The sequence below is a fragment of the Typopeltis vanoorti genome, chromosome 10, assembly GCF_054136105.1.
Source record: "Typopeltis vanoorti isolate ZY-2024b chromosome 10, IOZ_Tvanoo_1.0, whole genome shotgun sequence".
Lineage (NCBI taxonomy): Eukaryota > Metazoa > Arthropoda > Arachnida > Uropygi > Thelyphonidae > Typopeltis > Typopeltis vanoorti.
Window position 1 is genome coordinate 122,015,195 of NC_143558.1, and position 16,568 is coordinate 122,031,762.

Below are 16,568 nucleotides of genomic sequence, written 5' to 3' on the forward strand. Positions count from 1 at the left end.
CAAATTCAGAAAACTTCTTATGATAATATCTTCTTAAGTGGATAATATCTTCTGACTTGTTCTCAAGGGTATTGGCCACAACCTCTCTTGCATCTTAATGGTATAATCATGCTAAAGAACTGACAGCTCCTTTGATCTGGCTTTTCGATGAAAGTCTGGCTACAGGAAAGGTGCTTAGGGAATGGAAGGAATAAGATAGTGCCATTGCATAAGGGTGATAGCAGACTGGAAGTGTCTAATTATAGGCCAGTTTATTTGTCATCAGTGGTTATTAAGATCTCAAGAACTTAATAAATAGGGACCGTATACAGCATTGGGCAGATGAGGGTTATATGTGAGAGTCAACATGGATTTGTTAAGGAGTGCTCTTGTTTAGTAATATGCTAGCCTTTTATAATAAAGTTACAAGAGCAGTTGATGAGGGAAAGGCATATACTGTCATTTTCTTGGATTTAGCAAAGGCATTTGACAAGGTGCCACACGATAAGCTGATATTTGCACGAGTTTGGATGTCACGTTGGTCAACTGGATTCAGGATTGGCTCTCCGATAGGTATCAGAGAGTTGTGTATGGTGGGGAAGTTTCAAGGAGGCAGAAGATTAATAGTGGGGTCCCAGAGTGCTCAGTACTAGGACCTATGTTGTTTAACCTTTATATCAATGGCATTGTCAATGGATTGCAGGGTGGGGATATTCAGTTGTTTGCGGATAATGTGAAGCTGGGAAAGGTTATTAGTAATAGTGCAGATGTGGTAGCCCTGCACGAGGATTTGAATAAGCTAAACAGATGGGAAAATAAATGGGGGTGTCAGTTTAATGCATCAAAACGTAAGGTCTCGAGGTTTGGGACACATCGATGGGATGCTGCATACTCTATTGGAGGAGTTGTACTGGAGACAGTAGGGTAGACAAGAGATCCGGGGTTGATGATTAATAGAAACCTGAAATTCAAGGAACATATTGCAAAGGTAACACAGAGGATTGCTGCAATACTGAGGACACTGACCTGCAGAGATAAAACAGTTATCTTTCCGTTGCATAAGACCCTGATCAGACCACACTTAGAATGTTGTTCTCAAATTTGGTCCCCAGGATTTGAAGGGGATAAATTAACTGTAGAAAGTGTATAGAGGCGGATAACAAAGATGGTTTCAGGACTGTATAATGTTAGTTATGAAGATTGGCTGAGGGAACGTGGACTGTAGAGTTTGGTAGATAGAATGAGAGGTGATATGATTGAGACTTTTATACTGTTGAGAGGTGGTTACAGGGTTTACACTGTGAAGTTCTTTCGCTTGGTTGAATAGCAGGAATGAGTGATAAGGGACCATCCCTGGAAGTTACGAAAGGAAACTGTGAGCAAGAGGGTGAGGAGTGGTTTCTTTGCATGGAGGATGGTTGAACCGTGGAATGCATTTCCTGATAGAATAGTGAGAGCGAGAACAGTTAATGAGTTCAAGAAGTAGTATGATAGACTTTGTGTTTCCTAGGAGGGACCTCCCGCAATGAGTCTTGATAGACTTTGTGTTTTCTAGGGAAGAACCTCCCACAATGAGTCTTTTGACTCCATGGAGGCCTTAATAATGATAATAACTAGCTGCAACTACACCAATGCCATCTACTACCTGCCACTGCTAATATTTCCACAGACACTCATAAACATCAATGCCCACAGCAGGATTTGAACTCGCAACCTTTTTTTTCCTGGAGAGTGTATATGCTAACCACTAGGCCAACCATGCTGGCAGGCAGAAATTTTGACAACATGGACATTTTGAAATTTTGAAAATATTGACAGACAGAAAAATCATATGAACAACACATTGAAGAACATTCAAGATAATGAATACCATAGAAATGAAGCTTCAGCTTTATCATCACACATGCTCTCTTCAGCTGACTCACAAGATGCTTCTTAAATGAGACATCAAGTTTTATGGGATAAATCAGAACTGTTACACCATTGCTATACTACAACAGAAAGAATATTGGAATCTTTGTAAATAGCATCAGATTCTAAACATTTAAATATTAACCAAAGTATTAACTTGTCTGAATATATCCTAGCCTTCATTAGTCAAGAACGTTCACATGAATGCATAAACATGCAGAACATTTTGAACAATTACAAATAAATTTTAAAAAATAAAAATCACATAATAATAATAATATAAAAGAGACACCTCCAGGGAGTTCAAAGACTCATTGAGGGAGGACACCTACTCCACAGTTCTCTGTCTCCACCATTCAATCCACCAACTACAACGAACTGCATCTATCATCATCATCATCTACATGAATGCCATCTACCATCCCCCACCACCACTAGTATTTTCATAGACAATCACAAACATCCATGCCCATGGTGGGATTCGAACCTCCAGCCTTTTGACTGGAGAGTGGATGCGCTAACCACTCAGCCAACCAGGCCTGTCACCTTTTGTTAATCTTTATTGTTTTGTCTACTAGTTTGTTTATTTACACCTGAAGATATCCTGGGCAATTGGGATGAAATGTCATATTAATTAGTAATTAAATGTTATCAACTCATTCTGGTGTTCTGCCTTATAAATTTATATTAACTTATAAATTTTAATTGTGTGTGTGTGTGTGTGTGTATATATATATATATATATAAAAACTAGATTATATGCTTTCAAAGGAGAAAAGAATGAGAGGATAATAGTATGGAATTTTATGAACAGTTTCAAGTATATATATAATAGGATAAATCAGGGATGTGCTAGAGTAGGTTTGCACAAATTTCAACTAGCTGTTCTTGAACAGTAGTTTGAATTTGTGAGGGTTTGCTGAATGGTTATTTCAAATTTATGATGATTCACCAGATCAATCAATATAATTGCATATTATGCACCAATCGGAGCCCACTTGTGCTCTATTCTTATACCGTGCGCTGTCTAACCAGCTGACTGAATCTAAAAAGTTAGATTTACTATCTTAGTGCTGTCACCTAAGCAGAGTTTTATGTCTCTAGATTCCCATTAGGCTGATACATCCATATGTCACTATCATATAACATTTTGCACATGTCACTACTAGGAACTGATATAAAAAATCACAATTATATAATATTAACAGGAATTTACATAGAAAAGTTGGTAAAACAGTAAAAACATAGGAATATGTAAAGATCATACATATAGAAAAGCTTTAGGTGCTGTTGATTATACATAACAGTGCATAACTGTTACATAAGATGGCAATGTAATATTACCGAAATATAGGTATTAAATGTTATTAAAGTTTTTATAATTAATCATTTAGTTTACATTATCATTTCCTAAAAAAGTAGAAGTATGTCTAACCAATGTATAAGCTTATCTAACTTCCATAAACTAATTTCACACAAAATATCAAGTTCACCTTGGAACTTGAAAATGAAAGGAAATTACCTTTTTTGGACATATTAATTACAAAACAAACATATGACAGTATTGGTCTTAATGTATACCACAAGCCGACCCACCTGCATTTTGCCTCATCACACCATATTTCACAAAAATTAAGCATTATTAATATGCTAAAAAACAGGACAACTTCTATCATAAGAGATGACAGAGTATTAACAGACGAATTTGATTTTATTCTCCAAACATTAACAAACAATGGATATCCAAAAAAAAATAACAAAAAGAATACTTTTCTCCAACCCCTCTCAACAGCAAATCCAAGAAACTCATCGCAGGACTTCTATTTCCATTCCTTTTGTTGGCACACTTTCACAAAAATTTGCCAACCTGCTAAGGCCTCACGACATTTGAGTTGCTTTCAAACCAATAAAGACAGTAATGCAATATGTTACGCTCACCTAAAGACAAGAATCCTTTCAATAAACACCCTGGAGTTTACAGCATTCCTTGTTCTTGTGGCCTGAATTACATCGAACAAACTTCTAGAAGTCTAGAAATAAGACAAAAGGAGCACATCGGAGATGTAAACAACAACAGAGAGGACAATTCTGGTTTAGCTTTCAATTTTTCCAACACCAACCACAACATTGAATGGGATAAAAGTACTATGCCATACATAAAAGAGGACTACAGCTCCCAAAACATAAAAGAATTCGCAATAGTTATCTGCTCACAAGGCACCCTCAACAGAAACCAAGGTATGATCCTGTATGATATCTGGAAATCACTCATAAGATCTCTCAGCACATCAGAGTTCAACTTTGCAGCCAATTATAGGATGCACCTGCTTAACAATAACTGACCAAGTGCTAACATCCATGCTCCACACATTTGTGTAATGGTTCCTATGAATTTGATATTTTTTCATCTTTCAGTTATGTATTAATTTGTAACTTAAGCTCGTTTTCGGTTTTAAGCTGTTAGGTGTAGATTTATCTAGCCCAGAAGAATTTTTCTGTCATCTCACAAAAGAGGAAAAATAAATTAATTTTTTGAACTTACTAATATTTCACTGGTTTTCTACTTAGCATCTCCAGAGCACAAATAAGTGTGACAAGCACATAGGTGCTAGCTCTAAACTAAATAATTAAAAACAATTTAAATTGTAACTGAAACAGAAGAACTGATGCCCTCACATGCTAACCATAAAGTTAATCTGGAGAAGTCCGACTATCTGGTCTCAGAATGACTGTCTACAGATCTTTGGCAAATTAATGCAACCATGCTTGTTGAAGTAGGAGAAGGGCTTCATAACAGGTGCTGATTCTAAAAATAGTCTGTCTGACCTATAACTACTATACAATATGATTGTCTTCCTCCATCTAATCCTATGTGTAGGAGTATCCAGAGTATGATTTGCTATTCCGTGTTTTCTGTACAGATGATCATGGATGTAATTTTTGTATTGTTCAAGGCAGATTTTAGTTTATCTACCAGTGTTTTAAATGGAAAATGAATTTCATTTCCCATTTAAAATTTCCCATTTCCCATTCACAGTAACATGAATTTCATTGTTCACCGTGAGATCATCATCCTGATTATTAGAGGCATGAAACGACTTGAAAATGTTCCATATTTGATCTCCAGAGCAGGGTTTCTGGACTATGTAAAAAAACATCTGTAAAGAAAAAGAAGAATAAACTCAACATCAGAAGAACTGAAGATAGGAACTATCAATATAAGGATTACTAATGGAACGGAAATCAAACTTAGAAGAACTGGAAAAGTTGACGTGACCATGTGGACATTATTGGCATTACTGAGACAAAGAAGAAAAAACAGGTGAGAACTAACTAAATAATAAGTATAGGATGCTATATATTCATGCAATAATGTGCAAGTGAAGGAAGGAGTGATGATAGCCTTCAACCAAACATAACGATAAACTTCTTGATTGGAAGGCAATTTCAAGTAGAATGATTTGAGCACACTTCAAAATGAAGAAATGGACAATGAAACTTATTTGTGTCTATGGTCCTGCAGAAGGTTCTTCTAAGGAAGACATGGAAGAATTTTTTGAGTCATTAGAACAGACAGCTGACATAAAGAAAATGGAAAAAGTGGTTTTCGTTGGAAATCTAAACAGCAGAGTAGGAAATGAATCCCACCAGGCATATAGGAACGTTTGGGGAAAATTTAGAGAAAAGAACAAAGCTAATAATAACAGTAAGTATTTGCTGGATTTCTGCTCAGGAAATGGACTAGTCATTACTACCACCATGTTTCAACATAAAGATGTGCATGTGGAGAGAAGCCACAAGAAATAAGAAAAGCCTCATTGACTACATCATTGTTAACAGTAATATCTTCATGCTGGTTTAAGATACAAGAGTGTACAGAGGATTTGACATCGGAAGTGACAATTATTTATTGCTAAAGATAAAAATGGATGTTACATCGAAAAGAACAATATGTAAGAAAGTTTTAAAAAGAATTTAAGTTGAGCAGCTTTTACAGGTAAACTGTAGACTCGACTACACAAACATTATTGAAGGAAATTTGAAGTAGTTTGTAAACAAGAACCAAACCTTGAAGTCTCAGTGGCAAACTAAAGAGGACGTTGATTCAGCTAGAGAAGTATGTGGTGAAGTTGTCTGTAAGGATAGAAAAATAAGAGCCCCACGATGGACACAAGAAGTTAAAGAAGCAGTTATGGAAAAGAAGAAAGCATACCAAAAGTTCCTAGCAAATAAGTTGGCAGATGCTCTAAAAAATACCAAGAAAACTGTAAGAGTGCCATGCTATGTGTAAAAGTAGCTAAACAAGGGAACAATGGGAAGACTGGTAAGAATATAGAAAATAAATATCAGGAAGGTGGCAAGATGTTCTTGAGACTATTGAAAAAACTTAGTAATGGAGAAAATAGTATAAAAGGAATCAAAGATAATAAAGGTGACATGAAAACTGCAGATAAGGATATCCTAGATGTCTGGAGTAATTACTTTGAGAGGCTGTTAAATGAAACAGGCAATGACAGAACTATACTAGAACATTTTCAGGCAGAATGCAAAGAGGAGTACATGTCAATACTTGAGGTAGAAAAGCGATCAAAAACTTGAACTGCGGAGAGACAGCTGGAGCAGATGATATTAGACTAGAAATGCTTAAGTATGGAGGTATAAAAGTTTCGCAATAGCTACACTGCGTAATTCAAGAAGAAGGTCTAAAGGAAATAAAGCTGAATGTGAGAATTACAGAGGAATTTCTCTACTAAGTGTTCTGGGTAAATTTTATGTAGGTATACTTTAAAAGAGTTTAAATAGAAAGATTGTGAGAGAAACTTCGAGAAGAGCAAGCTGGGTGTGGGTCAAATAGAGATTGTCGAGATCAGATTTTCTCTTTCAAACAAATAGTTCAGAAATCATGGGATTGTGACAAGTATCTGTACTTAAGTTTTGCAGATCTAGAAAAGGCATATGACAAGGTGCCCAGAGAAAAGTTTTTCAAAACACTGCAATTATATAGGGTAAGTGGAACATTATACAGAGCAATACATAATCTATATTTAAGTTGTAGGTTAGCAGTTAGAATTGAAGTAAATACAGGAAGATAGTTTGATGTAAAATCAGGTGAGAGATGAAGACGTACGATATCTCCACTGTTATTCATCATCTGTATGGGTCACGTTATAAAGAAAGTGCCATTAGGCCAGATATTAGAACTGGAAATGTCAAACTTAGCTCTTTGCTTTATGCAGACAAAGTTATACTCCTAAACACATTAAGTGCAAGTCCCCGGTATTCTTGGACTAAATTGAATAACAGTGGCAATAAATTTTGCAAGAATATCAGCAATAAAAAAGACCAAAACTATGAAAGTAGGCTGAAATATTGACACATCGACTGCTTTCTGAATGCCTATAGAACAACTAAAATATTTCAGCCTATAGCATAGTTTTTAGTGAAGATGGAAAATTAAATCTGGAAATAGACAACAGAATAAGCTAAGCTGATATAGTGGATAGCCAGCTGAATAAATTTTTATGGAATAATTGAGAAATTAGCCAAAACACCAGACTAGCTATATATAAGACAGTATTCAAACCAGTTTTAAGTTGTGGATCTGAGAGTTGGGTTAGAAATAAAGCAGTTGATTAAAGACTAGAGTCCACAGATATGAGAGTTCTGAGAAAAATTAGGGGAGTGAGCAGATGACGTCAATGGAAGAATCATATTTATATTAAAAATGAAGATATTAGAAAGGAACTCGACATTGTTCACATTCAAGAATGTATAAGCAGAGTAAACCTAAGGTGGTATTGACCACTTAAATAGAATTGATGAAGAAAGGTTAGCAAAACAGGTTTTTGATACCACAATGGCAAGAAAGAGACTGAGAGGAAGTCCAAGGTCAAGGTGGATTGATTCGGTCAGAAATGGTGAATTGATTCGGTCTCATATCTAATATTTTGCCCTTAGAAGGGCAAAATATTAGATATGAGAATATTGCTGTGCTGACAAGCAATAGACTAATTTAGAAGAAAATTGTGAATAGGAGATTGATAATAATGTAAGCTTGATCACATTGTGCTGTCATAGTATCCTGAATATCCCTTGTGTGTAAACATCTGGAAATTGATGATGATAAAAATAGAACAAAATAACAAAAACCCATGGCACTAGTATACTACAGGCTTACAAAATTTTGTGAGTGGGAATTACATAAAAAAAAAAAAAAAAAAAAAAAACACGTCTGCCCAAAGTACACTAGACTGTACAAGGAGCTTTATATACTTCAGGATCTGCCAAAGGATGAAGTTTATCTTTAGGAGAATGGATGATGGTATAGTTTGCCCACCGTTTATAGATCTCTCCTTGGCATTTTGCCAAGAATAGTAGATTCATGCTGAAGGGAAGAAAGAAATGAAGGCTGTACGAATTGGTCATCAACATGCAAAATCATGTGTTTTCTTGTCTGTTGCTGTACTAGTACTAACTTGATTTTTGTTGTCGCTTTTTTGCATTATTTTTTTATTATTAATTTGTATGATGGATCCAGTACAGTCAACAAGTTCTGTTGTTGTTTAACAACAGAACTTGTTGACTGTGGTTTCAGTAGCTCTTGCAAAAGAATACTGCATAATGTGCTGACATTCTGCGAAAAAGAATCATCTCCTTGTTCCCCTTTCTCAAGTCATAAAACGTGCAAGTGCAATTGCGGGCGTATTGGGGTCGACTGTTAAAAGAATTTGTAGGGAATCAAAAGATAAAGGTGAGCCAAAATTTAAATATCCTAAAAAAAGCGCCAGAGTAAAGAAAACCATTGAAACCGTAGCTTTGAATGATTTTGATGTAGACGTTATAAGAACTATTCACGAATTTTATGTGGTCGAGAAAAGAGTGCCAACTGTTCCGAAATTGATTCCTGTGCTTAAAGAAAAAATTAATTTTCCTTGGAAAAGAGAAACTTGGAAAAGGAAAATACTTCTTGCAATTTTTGATTTTGTTTTCAAAAGTTCCAGAATAAAAGGAAACTTATCATGGCACGAAGTGACATTGTTTTTTTAGAACGAAATATTTGAGAGCAATAAGACGTTTCAGGGAGGAAGACCGATTGTATATCTAGATGAAACTTGGATTGATACTAATTTAACTTATGGAAAATGTTGGCAGTCTAAAGAAGAATGTGGAGTGCAACAAACCGGAAATGCCTCGCGGCGCATAATAATTTTGTGTGGGTGGAGAAATGGGTTTTTACCGAATTCAAACTTACTATACAAAGCCAATTACCATAGGCAAATGAATTCTACGATCTTCGAAAAGTGAGCAGAAGAAAAACTGATTCCAAACCTTCATAAAAACGCTGTTGTTATAATTGATATATGCTTCACATCACTCTATTCGATTAAACAAAGTTCCAAATTGGTGTAATAAGAAGCAAGTTCTTATGGATTGGCTCTTTGCAAATAACATTTCTCATTCTCCAGATATGCGAAAAATTGAATCGCTTAATTTGGTCAAAAGAAACTTGCCCACAAAAAAACTGTTTAAATTCGACACGATACTCAAAGAGCATGGATTTCTAGCTTTGAAGCTACCACCATATCATTGCGATATTAATGCTATTGGGTATGTTTGGGCAGAAGTGAAAAGTTTCATTCGCCATCGCAATGTAAGTGGACATATTGACATGTCGAAACTTTTTAAGCTTTCAGAACAGGTGACTGAAAGTATTACAGTTCAAAACTGGGAGAAATAACTTTCATGTCAACTCATTGGAAAATATGCATTGGGACAGAGACGGAATTATCGAAGAATTAGGCGAACCTTTGGTGATCAGTTTAAGTGAAAGTGATGGCGATTCGGACACCGATTCAGATGACTATGAAGATTAAAAGTATTTGATAATGGTATTTTTTTTCCAACCTTTTTTTGCATGGGTTTGTTAAAAGAGTCACAACAAGTCATAAATAATTAATCGGTTTAGGACATTAAAGTGTCTCAGTTCTCTCAACTGTAAGTTTAGAATATCTAAGTTCATTTGAAAGAATTTCTGTTTTTCATTATAATTATTTTTATTTTATAGAAAACTTTCTTAAAAATAAACTTAGTTAAATTTTTGTTTTATGCTATACTTTTTTAATTTTGTTAATACTCTACGTACATTTTTCCAACTGTTATACAAGCAAACTAGTCACACTTTAAAAACTACAATGTTCGTAAAAGAAAAGCTAAATTTTCCGACCTGTAATAATAAACAAACACATCCCAGAAGACAGATTGATTACCCTATTATCGGAATGGATTCTCCTTTTTCTGACATGCGCAGAAGTATCGAGGGACCTCTAATCAGTGGGTGAACTATAGCTAGCTGAATGAGTTGCTTGAAAGTGACATAGAAGTCTTCTTTGTAGAGAACTTTAGCTATCTTTTCTGATGTGCCCTTAATGTATGAGATGGTAATAGTTTTGCTATGATCCTGTGTATTGGTTGCAGGAGGGATGGGTGTATGTGTGTGAGTGTGTGTGTGGGGGGGGGATGCAGAATTTTATCTATTTTATACAGGCTGTAGCCATTGGCTAAAAAGATGTTGCAATGATCCCTAAGTTCAGGGAACATTAAAAAAAAAGATAGCTAAAGTTCTCTACAAATATGACCTCCATGCCACTTTCAAGCAGCTCATTCAGTTTGCTACTTTCATCTATTCACCTAAAGATCAACTTTATTCTTTTGCACCTGCTGAAGTGTATAAAGTTCATTGCTGTATGGCCTGTATCGTTAGAGTATGCCATATGACTGGGATTGGTGGTGGTGTGATTGCTTATGTAAATAAATTGCTTTATGTGTGGATTTTCTGTAAATGGAAAAGTCATTAGGTTTCTTTTTTTATCATGAAGTTTATTTTAGGATGCTGGCTGTTGAGATGTGTTAAAAATGTATTAAATGTTTCTGGGCCATGTAGCCAACTTCTTCATTAAACCTTTTGAAAATCCATGCACTCAACACAGCTACACTACACTCAAATAGTCTTGCTGTGCTATATTGATGATAAAGTTGCTATTTGGCCTCATGGTTCAGACACATTGGATACATTTTTAGTGCATCTCAACAGCCAGCATCCTAAAATGAACTTTATAATAGAAAAAGAAAGTAACACTTGTCTCTCCCATTCTAAGTATGCTAGTAGCACAACTTCCAAATGGCTCATTATCCTTTTGCATTTACAGAAATCCACACATACAGGAATTATTTACATAAGGAATCACACCACCACCCATTCCAACAGTATGACATCTCAAAACACTTACTCACCAAGCTGACACCGCTTTTGACACTGACTTTAGAGACTTTTGCAACACCTTTTATAGCCAATGACTACAGTACATATAAAACAGATAAAATACTGTGTATTTCTGTTTTTCCCCCCCTCCACACACACACAATCCTTTCTGCAACCAACACAGGATCACAACTATGCCCATTCGATCCATATGTTAAGTAAACATCAGAAAAGATAGCTGATGTTCATACAAATATGATGTCCATGTCACTTACAAGCCACTTTCAGTTAGCTATCTTCATCCAATTTTCTTAAGATCAGCTTCATTCTCTTGCACATTCAAAGAGTATAAAGTTCCTAATGCCTGCAGTGTGGCCTACTGTAGAGAGACTGATTCATCAGCTAATATCTGCCTTAAAGAACATAAAAATTACATGCATGATCATCTGTATGGCAAGTCAGAACTAGCAGATCATACTCTCAGTATTCCTCACATAGGATTAAATGGAGGGTGACATCTATATTACATAGAATTTTAGATGTATAGCAACTTCTGTATTTAAAATCAGCATTTGCTATGAAGCACATCCCCAACCTCAACAAATATGATTGCATTAATTTGCCGATGATTTGAGAAATTGTCATTCTGAGACCAGATAGTCTAACTTCTTCATGATTAACTTGATGGTTATTGGAGATATAGAGATTGGCATGTTAGGACATTCTTTTCAGTTACAATTTAAATTGTTTCTAATGATTTAGTTTAGTGCCTGTGTGCTTGTCATAGTTGTGTTCTGGAGATGCTAGGTAGAAAACCACTAAAATATTAGTAAGTTCATTGAATAAATTTACTTTGTATTTATTATTTATTATTATTAACATTTGACCTCCATGGAGTTAGAGACTCATCAGTCGAGGTACACACTATCACACACAATGCTCATCTAACCATGCCTTAAACTGATTCAATGTGTCTTCATACACAACACATTAAGACAATGCATTTCACTCGCCAACCAATCTCCATGCAAAGAACCTGTGTACAATAATCCATATGAGACTTGATCAAGGCCTTATATAATGGCATCATAACCTCTTTGTTTCTACGTGTCAAGGTTCTCTGCATTATTGCCATTATCCGATGGGATGTCTTTACAACTTGTGCAATGTTGCCCTGGCCTCTTAATTTCAAACCTTGTCCGCCACCACCACTTCCCGTTCTCTCATCTCTTTGCATCCCGTTGTTGCTTACCAAATTTCAAATCCTTACACTTTGGAACATTAACTGACAGTTCCACTTACCTGTCCATTTGTCTCTTCATTAAAAATCTGTGGTACCTTAGTAACATGAATAGACAAGAAGGTATTCACATTTGATTACAAGTTCTGTGGATTGTATTTCTTCAGAAACACATATGATGGTAGACTGTTCGAGAGTGTGGCTGTAGAAGGGATGAATGAAGAGGAGGAGAAATTTGTTCTGAGAATTTGGTATTAAACTGTCGAGAAATATTGAATAACTGCTGCTTGTCTCAATGAATTTAATGAGGAGGAGAAAAATTAATGATGCAAGTTCAGTTAAACACTGGCTGTGGAAGTATTTATCGAATTTGCAAGCAACGGAAACAGAATGGCAGTGTAAAGTGAGTGAAGTGAATTGGCAAGAGAAGGATTATTAAGTATTCACTGGTTTGAACAGATTTGCATAGAGTTAAAAGCTCTTTTGGAGCAAAAGAAATCCTAATTTTTGGGATGCTGAGGAGGCAGTAATTGTAATATATTTATTCCGAGAGAGAGAGATTTGAGGTCAGCGTATCCAAAGAGGATAAATCTTATCTTGTATAGGTGATTTCGGTGTTGTCAAAGAGTGAGTCTGGAAGAAAAGTGTTCTTCTTTTTATGGGAAATGAGGCAGAACTGTGTTATGTTAAAACTGAAATGATTATCCAAATCTCATTAAGAGTGGTTTGCATATCAGAATTTGGGTAGTAGACATTGATATTCTGTTGTGGTGATTTGTGCATTTGCATGGTTTGTCAAATGAAAATGCAATGTGCTCTTATCTGCAAAATCATATACTAATGTACTAAATTGGTGGTTAGCTGGAGTAGATTATTGATATATAGAAGGAAGAAGGAGAAAATTGAACTTTGAAGAACCCCAGCATTAGTTGCACAGTAAGAAGATAAGGAACTGTTTTCCATCATGTGTAATGCGTATCCTGTTAGAAAGCTGGCAACCCAATTGCTGAAATCAGAAGACACTGCATGATGGGAGTTTGGTTGACAGACCTTTGTGCCACACCTAGTCAAAGGCTTTTAAGATAACAAGAGCAACTATTTGAGATTCACCAAAATTTTATTTGGTATTTGCCCAGAGATAGGTGATACAAGCAAGTAGATCCCTTGTTGATTGACAGTGGTAGTTACTGTGGTAGTCAAGTATTATTGGTTCTTTCCATTAGAGAGAACTCAGGTGAGTGAAATTGGACAGCCGTTTGATAGTAAAGATTTGTCATCCTTTGTAGGAATGGGTTGTGTGCAGGCTATCTTCCAGGCTGCAGGACAGATATAATTAGAATAACATAGTGGGAAAAGGCAACATACACTGGGAGTCATTTCTAGAGAATAAACTTCAGTACAATTGGAGAAATGTCTTCTGGACCAGGAGACTTTCAAGTATCCAATTTGGACAATATTTTTATTATCTCTTTCTGGTGAAAGGTTGAGGGGATGAGTGTTAAGTATCTAGGATGATTGTGGGACATTTGCTAACATCGACTAAGCAAGAATTTGAGAAGTAAGCCAAGAGGTTGGCTTTTTTTTTTTTTTTTTCATGTGATGTGATAGAGACATCTGAGAATAACAGTGGGTGTCACTATTATGCATGTGAATAGTTTAAGGTTCAGTATGATAAGATATGTTACTGGTGGAGTGAGACCTCGTGATGAGCGTTTTGACTACATGGAAATTTGTTTCGTTTATTAAAAAATATATATATATATTATTTTTCAAAAAAAGCTGAATGAGGTAGGTGTAAAATGGATGAATAAAGGAAACAAGCATGAAATCTAGAAGAAGAAGGCGCTTTGGAATCAGTACAAGATGAATAATGATAATAATCAGTTATACAAGGAGTATGACTCAGTAAAGATAATCAAAGTGCAGTGTGAGTAGAAATTAGCAAATTAAGTGAAGAAAACCCTACAGAGTTTTTTTAGATATTGTGGCAAGTAGAAGGATGAATGATTATGGTAAGATGATATTAATAGATGAAAATGGTAGAATGGTTATGCTGCAGGAGACACTGTTGAGGTACTCAGTGATCAATTATAAGTGTGTTTCATCCTCATCAGGGTGAAAAAATGAGAAACTCAACTTTAGAAGACAGAGGAGAGGTTGGCTTAATTGTGAGTGAGCAGTGGGTATATGAGGAAATAAATAAATTTAATGTCATTAAGGCAATAAGATTTGATGGCATATTACCAAGCATCTTCAGGGAATGTTCCAAGTAAATGGCAGTAGCATTAGCATGCCTGTTTAATAAGAATCTTACACAGCACAAGTTCCAAGAGAGTGAAATGAAGATAAAATTGTTCCACTGTATAAAGGTGGTGATAAGGCTGTGGCTACGAATTATAGGCTAATATGAATATCTGGAGTTGTGGTGAAGGTACTAGACAGATTGGCAAGAACTAGGATACAGAAATGGGTTGATAACCACAATATTCTCTGTGGTTGTCAGCATGACTTTGTTAAGTAAGATCATGTTTTGCTAACTTACTTATATACTATAACAAGGTGACAAATGTCTTGGACAAGGGAGATGCATATGTAGTGGTATACTTAGATTTTGCAAAAGCTTTTGATAGACTACCACACATCAAGCTTAAATAATTTGAAACAGATGGAATTGGATAACAGACTTCTGAGTTGGATCTGTAACTGGCTGTCAGATAGGCATCAGAAAGTTGTATATGGGAGTGCAGTATCCTGAAAGAGGAAAGTTACTAGTAGTGTGCTGCAGGGGTCAGTTTTTGGATCATTGTTGTCCGATTTATATATTAATGATATTGTGAAGAATTTAACTCATGATATGCAGATTTGGGGAGAGCAGTGCAGAGTTTAGCAAATGTTATGGCCTTACAGGAGGACCTCAATAGATTGCATGAATGGGCAGGTTCATGGAACTATCAGTTTAATGTTGCTAAGTGTACGATTTTGAAATTTGGTTAGCAACAATGGGGAGATGCAAAGTATAAATTTGGTGGCGAAACTTTGACGGAGGTAGAGGAGATGAGAGATCTGGGAGTGGTGGTGGACAAGGACTTAAAATTCAGGGACCACATTGCACAAGTTGTGATGATGCCACATTGGATAATGATAATGATGTTGGAGTACCCGGAAGTGCAGAAATAAAGAGGATATGATATCATTGTATAAGGCCTCAGTCGAGCCTCATGGATTATTGTGCACAGATTTGGTCACTGGGTTTTAATAATGACGATATTTTACAAAGGGTTTGGAGAAGATTCACATAAGTGGTAAGTGGTCTTTGGAATGTGGAGTATGAGGACAGAGTGAGAGAATGTAAATTGCAAAGCCTCGTGAATAGGAGGAGGAAGACATATGATTGATACACACAAGTTAGTCAGGGATTGTCATCAGGTTGATATGGAAGAGATTTTTCATAGAATGGGAATAGGGGAGGGGAGAACAAGAGACCATTCCTGGAAACTGTATAAATGAGGATGCAGCAGAGGAATGAGGAGCAGATTCTTTACATGGAGAGTGGTTGGTGAGTGGAATGCTTTGTCTCATTGTGTTTGAATGTAGACACATTGAATCAGTTTAAGGCACGGTTGGATTAGCTTTGTGTGTGATAGTGTGTACCTACAATAAGTCTCTGACTCCATGGAGGTCAGATGTTAATAATAACATTGCTCTAATGCCCTGCTTAATACAAATGTGATGCTAAAATTTGAATTGTAGGTGTATTTTAATTATAACATTTGCTGTTTTAAGGATACTTGTGACATAAGACTGAATGATATATGCACATAACCACAAGAAAGATATTTATTTAACCAAATATTTCGGTCTGGAAATAGCAAACCGTCCTCAGTGGTATTACAAGAACAGTTTAAAAAAATACAAGCTAGAATACTAACAATAGATCGTTAAAAATAGAACACACCACGTGATGTTATATCACTAAGTATGAAATGGAATATTTCGAAGTAGAGACATGATTGAAAAAAAAAAAAAAAAAAAAAAAAAAGGAAAGCGTGGAGGCCTTACTCCATCGTCCCAACCTGAATCGTAATGACTGTATATCTATATCAAAAATCTGGGAAAGTCTAATCAAGATTATTCATTATTTTTTTTAATTTTTTTTTTTTTTTCAATCATGTCTCTACT

The 16,568-nt window shown here is 35.7% G+C and overlaps 1 protein-coding gene across 1 annotated transcript in view; it reads right to left on the bottom strand.

Annotated features, from left to right (window-relative positions):
• LOC150102751 (disheveled-associated activator of morphogenesis 1-like) overlaps window positions 1-16,568 on the bottom strand; it is a 527,894-nt gene that overhangs the window by 44,475 nt on the left and 466,851 nt on the right. The window lies entirely within an intron of this gene.